A 7507-nucleotide genomic window follows, 5' to 3' on the forward strand; every position below is an offset into this window, starting at 1 on the left:
AATGTTTTGTGATTCTTGCAGGATGACGGTGTATGCCCAAGGGAATTTGATTACCAAAGTGATTGATTATTTACTTATACTTGTAATGATGTTTACTTGTAGTGATTGATTATTTACTTATACTTGTAATGATGTTTACTTGTAGTGATTGATTATTTACTTATATTGATGTTTAGATTAATGGTTAATATAAACAAAAAACAAAAAAAGATGAGGGAATTGTGGAAGTGTAACTCAGCGTAACTTATTAATTGGCACTGGTAACTTATTAATTAACCTGGTAACAAAGCAAATACATTTTACATGCAAACTCTGTGAAGGACGAGTTTGTAAATGAGTTAGGAATGTGCACGAACATGATAATCTCTTGAAACACCTGGTCACAGCCCCAGGCTGGAGCACCCCCCTATTGTTTGATAAATGGAACTCACAACAGGGGGGGCTAGCTGGCGCCAGGAAGGCGACCAGTAACGTCAGCGGAGAAGAGATTACGAGTTCAGCGGACAGAGGATTAAGTCGAGTTGGTCCATATAAGCGGGAGCTGCGGCTGGAGTGGAGGGTACTTGCTGCGAGGAGCTCTGACGAACGGGACCATGGCGGAGGAACATCAGCCGAACGAAAAGGACCATGGAAAAGAGTTAATCTCAGCCATTGAATAATGCGGTATTATTTGGTAATTGGATGAAGTGAATACAGTTTAATAAACTAGACCTTTTGTAACCTGTGTCCGGTCATTGGAGTCCTGTGAGTCCCCCAGTACAAATTCCCTGACACCCCCAATTGCTCATTCTGAGCCTCCATCCGGTTCCCCATTTGTCCCATACTGCTTTTCAAACCTCTAATTTGGTCTCCCAATTGCTCACCCATTTGTTCCATAAGGGCCCTCATTTGCAACATAAAAAGGTTCGGATCCACCAGGGGCGCTGCCACGGTCGCGGGCGCGGTGACCAGCGAGGCGCCATTTTGCGCCCCCGCAACGTCGGGCGCAACGACGCTATTTTGTGCGTCTGCTACCCTCGCTGCTTCGCTCTCCTCGCGTCCCTCAATTTGGTCCTGGACCGACCCTGCCTCACTCTCCTCTACCGGAACCCAGCTGTCTTGATCCGCCATAGCGCGACTTTCAAAATTCGGGTTTTTATTTCCGTAAAACAAATCAAATTTCGCCGTTATAATTTCGAGCGCGGGAAACGCGCTCCGGATCGAATTCTACCTCCCCAACACCAATTGTTACCCTAGTGGTACAATTGGTGTTCCAAAATTTGGGCTAAATGAATTTAGTCCCAGGTCCGAATCCGACACTCCTGACACCAATTGTTACAGACACGACTTTGATGTTATGGTGGGCCGAGCGGAATGGCCGCCGTGTCCGCACAAGTTACCCGATTATACTCGAACCTTGGCCGAGTCGCGCTACGCTAGGTCAATGAAGGAAAAGGACACAACGGCTGGGATTAAAATGACACGACACCAGGGATACGGTTCTCAAGACCTCCGGAGGAGGTTATATTATGGCGGAAGGTTAGATTACAGGAATGAGAGGGACAGCATAGGAAGATAGGCACTTAGACACAGTCTTATCTAGCCCCGACAGACGACAGATAAACGGGACAAAACTGACTCACACGGGGATTGATGGCAAGGAGGGGCAGGTCTTCGATGGCTCAAGGTGCACCTTGGCTCAGGGGCAAAATCGACCCGGTCCAGTCCAAAGATGCGGGAGGTCTCACTCAGCGCTCGGAGGTGGTGACTTGTCTTCTCAAGCTGGGGGCGCATCCGACGTCACGTCCGGTAAGTCGCTGCGTATATCCGGCGGGGAGTGACACGCCCTCGGCTAGTTAGCTCCGCCCCAGATGGAATCGGTCCGCCCTTCTTATTGGGTGCGGGGGGGTTACCGGCTCCGCCCTGACGAGGAGCTGACAGCCGGCCCCTTCGTGGTAACCCCGTGGGGCGCATGGGCAATGGCGGCTAACCACGCCGGAGTGAGGACGCACACTCCCCGCGCCGCGCCGCCCCCAATCTCCTCTGTTGTTGTAGTTGTAGTTGTAGTTGTTGTTGTTGTTGTAGTTGTTGTAGTTTCATGGGGAAGATGGGAGGAGGTAGGGGAAGGTCCTAAACTCACTACTGGTGCCATACAATCACATTCTGGTGCAACGAAGAGTCAGAATTAATGGAAACGAGTCCTTAACTGACATAGACTAAGAATAACTAGCAAGAGGTCCGAAAGTTGTCTACGTGAGATGCGGTGGACCTGGGCACGACATTTAATGGGGGAAAAAGGGGAGGGTCGGTTCTACAGAGTGTTATTTACAGGCAATGGGACTAGGGAATGGGGGATTGGGGATAGTTGGGGAGTATTGGGGAAATAGGGGAATATTTACAAGTGGATATGGAGGCCAAATGCCATATCCGCAACAATATTGTTACCGATCGCGGTTTAGGATGTTAGTTACCGAGCGGTTTGGTATTTAACCGCGACCTAACAGGATCCCCGACTCACCCGATTCCACCCAAACGTTGGCCGGGTCGCACCACAGCTAGTCAATAGGGAAAAGCCAAAGGCGACGAATGCAAAGAGGAAAAAGGAATGCAAAGAAAGGTTTGGAAATACGACTGAATTTATTTACTATTTACACACAAGTAAAAAGGAGCAATCAAGTTTATTTACAACACATAAGACGCAAGTGACACAGTGCAATACTAGCTTATCTACAGACTTAATTAACCCAGGACAGAACAAACAAAAGACACTGACTCACGCGGGGAATTGCAGGAAGTGGATGGCTGGAGGGAGAGGGAGGTCCAAGGGGGTCATGCAGCACGATCGGCGCGTTTAGCAGCCGCCGTTCCTTTTCGGCCCTGCTCCAAACCGCCGCCCAGGCCCCAAGCGGCTGCCGGGTGTCGCTGCTGCTGCGGCCTCCGCTTGCCTTGCCAGGCCTTGTCCCACTCGTCTGGTCCAACCCTCGACTCTTTCTTGGTCCCTCACTCTTTACCACCACCTCTACTGACTGACTCTTCACCACTCTCTCTTGACGACCAACTCAGACCAACTCAGACCTCTCTCACCAAGACCAACCCTTTGTGACCAACCGACTCAGACCCTCTACTGGCAACCGACTCACTCCAACTCCTTGTGACCAACTCCAGGGCTTTCTTCTTCTGCTCTCCTCTGTAAAAACGCATCTCCTTCTGGACACGCCCCTGCCTTGGGTTATATAGGCCCCCGCCCCTCAACCTTTTCGAACCTCCCCGATCGCTCTTCCTCCGCCCTCTCTAGCCAAACCCCTGGCTCATGGTTGGTCGAGTGGGGCTGGCTCACTCCTCCCCTCTATGACGAGGTGGAGACACGCCTTTCTTCCCCGACTCGAGCCTCGTGGTCAATGGCGGTTATTGGAGGGGAGGTAATATGGGCAATCGAGGCTCGGCAATGACGAGAGGGGATGTAATATGAAATGGAGATTTTTGGGGATGGGAAGGAAAGGGGATCTATTCTCTTTCACTGGTGCAATGGAGTATTTCAATTAATGGAAGACACAGCCTTACGCTAATACACATAATAAGGATATAACTGTCAAAAAAGATATATCGTGTCCTGCATGTATGTTTTATGGACTAACTACGGGAACGCCCTTTGACCTTTATACAACCACAAACGGAGGGAGGAGGGGTGATATTTTACAACAACCTTTTACAACAACATTTTACCACAACAATAAAATTAAAAAAAACATTCTCATATCCACAACACTGCACCCTCCTCCCCTTAGGCACGTCCCGGGCCTATAACTTTTACCTTAGTGTGGCACGTAGGTGTAGTTCCCTCTACTTTTAACCTGACCCTGAGTGCGACAGTTTTAAAACATAAATAAATGTGTCCCGCTGCTCCATTGCACCCTGCCTAACAGACTTACGCCCACAGTTAACCGAATTGCGGAATGGTCTTCAAACTATACACTGACGGTGGGAAGCATTATTTACAATGACGCTATTTTTATTTACAAAACTAACCCAGGACCTGTGATTGTTCTTTCTGGGGGGGAGACAGTCTGCTCTGCATCGACGCACCATGAACGCACCCAAAAACGCACCAATACAAGCCCAAGCACCAATCGGTGCAGTCACCATTGTTCATCAATGTTCAACAATAAAATTAATTCAACAACCCCTAACCCTGCAGGTGATCTCTTGCTCTTCGGCTCCCTCTGCTGGTTATTATTATTTCTTCCAGTTGTTGTCATTCTTTTGCTTTGCTTACTGGCGGCCTATTTGCAATAAAGTGTGCCCAATGTGTCCTTTTTATTTTCTTTATTTATGGCCCACAGGGCCGACTATGTGTGGTTCACCTGTGGGGCATCGGTGCCCTGTGGCCAAGGTCCGCCAGCAAGATTTCAGGCCCTCATGGCCGGTTCCAGCAGAGGGGCCATGCCCCAACCCATGGGGTCCATAAGTGGTGCTCGGCCACAGACATGTGGTCCATAATGTGGTGCATCGATGCAGACAGCTGGTTCTGGGAATTTCGGGCGCACAATGGCCGACCCACGCACGCTCCCCTCGGCACCCAGTGGCGCACAGGTCATGTGGGAGACAAAAGGGGAAAGACAATTGAGCGAGGGGTAAGGTCACAAGGGTACACATCAATAAGGCAATGCAAGGCGAAATGCGTACGGAGGGCGAAGTGAGAAAGCTCGTCCCTACCGTACGTCACCCCCCTGTCACCTACCCTACCCTTACCCCATATGTACAAAAAATCTACCCATTTACAAATTCGTCACTACTGTCACGTCTTCCCCATATTTCCCCTATACCAAATTCGTCTCCACAATCCCTCTACTGCAAAATTTGCCATCACCAAATTCATCATCAATCCTCATAAGGAGGCAGAGATGGAACATCAAAGCACAATGTCACACCCACGTCATGATGCGTCTCACAATCCAAACATTTGCACAGTAAAAAAATAATCAAACCATGGCATGGTGCGGAGTACCTGTCACCTCAGGTGAGTGGATGCAGATGGTGCGAGGAGATCCTTCATCCTAACTATTTTCTAAATGACTTTAACACACTTTACACTACCCGGGGTCTTTCCCTGCCAATCCATTGGCCAACTTACACTATGGGTTCTAATAACCAATTCCCATTGACCAAACTGTGGTGCTTCTCAATTTGGGGTCTCACTCCCCCGATTCATCTCCCGGTGCTCTCGCACAATTTCTGGGCTGCGACGTCTAGCTCTCCCAGCAGGTCTACCCACCTGCACACCTCCACCACTGTAGTTGCCACCCGAGCTTACCTCGCTCCTCACCCTAACCTAACTAACTGGGGACAGCCCCTCCTGGCTCTGTCACCCCCTGGTGCCCTCTGGCACTGGGCTACCCGGGTCCGTCCTCCGGATCCTCGGGCCCCATCCACAACAACTACTACCGGCTTCCAGAGCCCACCTGCGGCCTCACCTGGCCGACATCCTCACAGTGGTGGAGTGCCCAAACCAACTACACACACTAACAGGCTACACGCCCAGCCATTTCCACAACACTAATGCACCCATCCAAATACCATTCTTTCACCTCGCACCACAGATGCCAATATCCAACCACAATTTACCTGTACCCTCTACCTAACACTTACACTACCCGCCCCGGGTATCCGTGATGGGGGTCCACTCTTCCCCCATTCACACCTTCGCACCATCCACTCCACTCCACAATTTCCACCATTCTCACTCCACGACCATCCATTCCAATCCTCCAGACCATTTATTCCATACACCTGTCTTTCATTCGCCTGTCGTTGCACACCTGTGCAATCCTACCTGGTGCCACCTGCACCCTCCTCCTCTTCCTGGACCATTTGGTCAACACAACACGCAATCACCACTACTCCCTCATACACTGCTCCATACACCTGTTCAGTTGCACACCTGTGCAATCACACCTGTTCAGTTCTCACACACACGGCATCATCTCAGCTAACTACTCCCTTCTGAAACTTGCGCTTCCCAGTCGTCCCTTTAAACTATTGCGCTCCCACGTCATTATCATCCACACTAATCTACCTGCGTCCCCACTACAGGTATCAGTCACTAACTAAACTTAACGTTACCTAATGTCATCTTCGCTAGATCCCTATCAATATCCTAACCCACCCGGGCTAGTTTTCACTGCCATCAACCCCATAAGCTATTGCGCATTTGCCCCACGTCTGTGAGGGATGGTGGATTTGCCATCCCACCACATTGGGGGTCTCTCACTATCAATTTTGTTCGTCCAGGTTCCAACCAATTCAAAAATTTTCCATTTACTGCCAATTCTACCCACCTTTCGAAATTTCGTATCAATTCACTATCACTATTACCATCACCCGTCTACTTATTACATCCTCTCGGTGCGCCAATTCACGTCTACAGCCCGGCTTCGTACAGCCGAGCAATGAACGCGGATTCTTTTGTGCCGGCGGCTGGATGCGTCCCGCATTCGGGGCAGGGGCGGGGGCTTACCCGGGCCGAGATCCCACGCACCACCTCGGCGTGGAGCCATCCAATGTCCCGATCTCGACCTGCCGGCACGTCTCAACAAAACGTGGTCGCCATAGCGACCCTTCCTATCCAGCTGCCCGCTCCGCCTAGTGGAGCCCGGCCGCGGCCGTTCCACGCGAGGCCCAGCGTGGATCGCGCACGGCGGTCCTTTCGAACCCGCCGTGGCTCAGATCCCCGCTGGTTCTCGCGGCACGCGAAGCCCGGCACGCACTGAGGGCCCGATTCGGCTATAAGTCGCCCTAACCGCTAAACCGGTTACCGTCGACGCTTCACCTGGACGCTTACATGCATACGCTACCCCTTTCTTGCTCATACATGCAGCTGTTCCCATTCTCCTAGTACCTTTCCTTACACACCTCGGTACACTCATTCCGCTCGCCGACTTGGTCACACACCTGACCACCGAACACTTTGGCACACATTCGTTGGTCGCACACCTCACCAACACACCTCTTCGTGCCCCCTCCTCGGTCACTTCCTCTGTGACAATCACAGGTGTGCTCTCATTCGCACACCCAACCACGTGCCTCACTACCAACTCAAATGTGCCTTCCCACACACGCTCTACCATTCCAGGTGTGCATCCTTCCATTTCAGGTGTACATCCTCGCTCACCTGTCACCACCAACTCACGCTCCGTTTCACTCTCACTACTCTCACCTCCACTCTTGACAGCGCACTCACCCTTACTCTCGACGGCACACTCTTTCCTCATGCACCCGTCCGTTACACACCTTTCCCGCGCATCCTCTCGCGCACACTTTTTCGTTACTTCCTCCGTAACACTCACCACACCGCGCTTCCCTGTGCTCCCTCGCACATGCTCTACGACTGGCTCACTCCTGACGGCACACTCACTCCTCGGCGTGCACTTTTTCCTCACACACCCCATGGTCGGACATTCTCGCACACCTCTTTTTTCGCACACCTGACCTGTCACACACTTCACCAACGGCCTTTCACGAACACCCGGAT

The sequence above is a fragment of the Myxine glutinosa genome, chromosome 7 (assembly GCF_964187855.1).
Source record: "Myxine glutinosa chromosome 7, kmMyxGlut1.1, whole genome shotgun sequence".
Taxonomy (NCBI): domain Eukaryota; kingdom Metazoa; phylum Chordata; class Myxini; order Myxiniformes; family Myxinidae; genus Myxine; species Myxine glutinosa.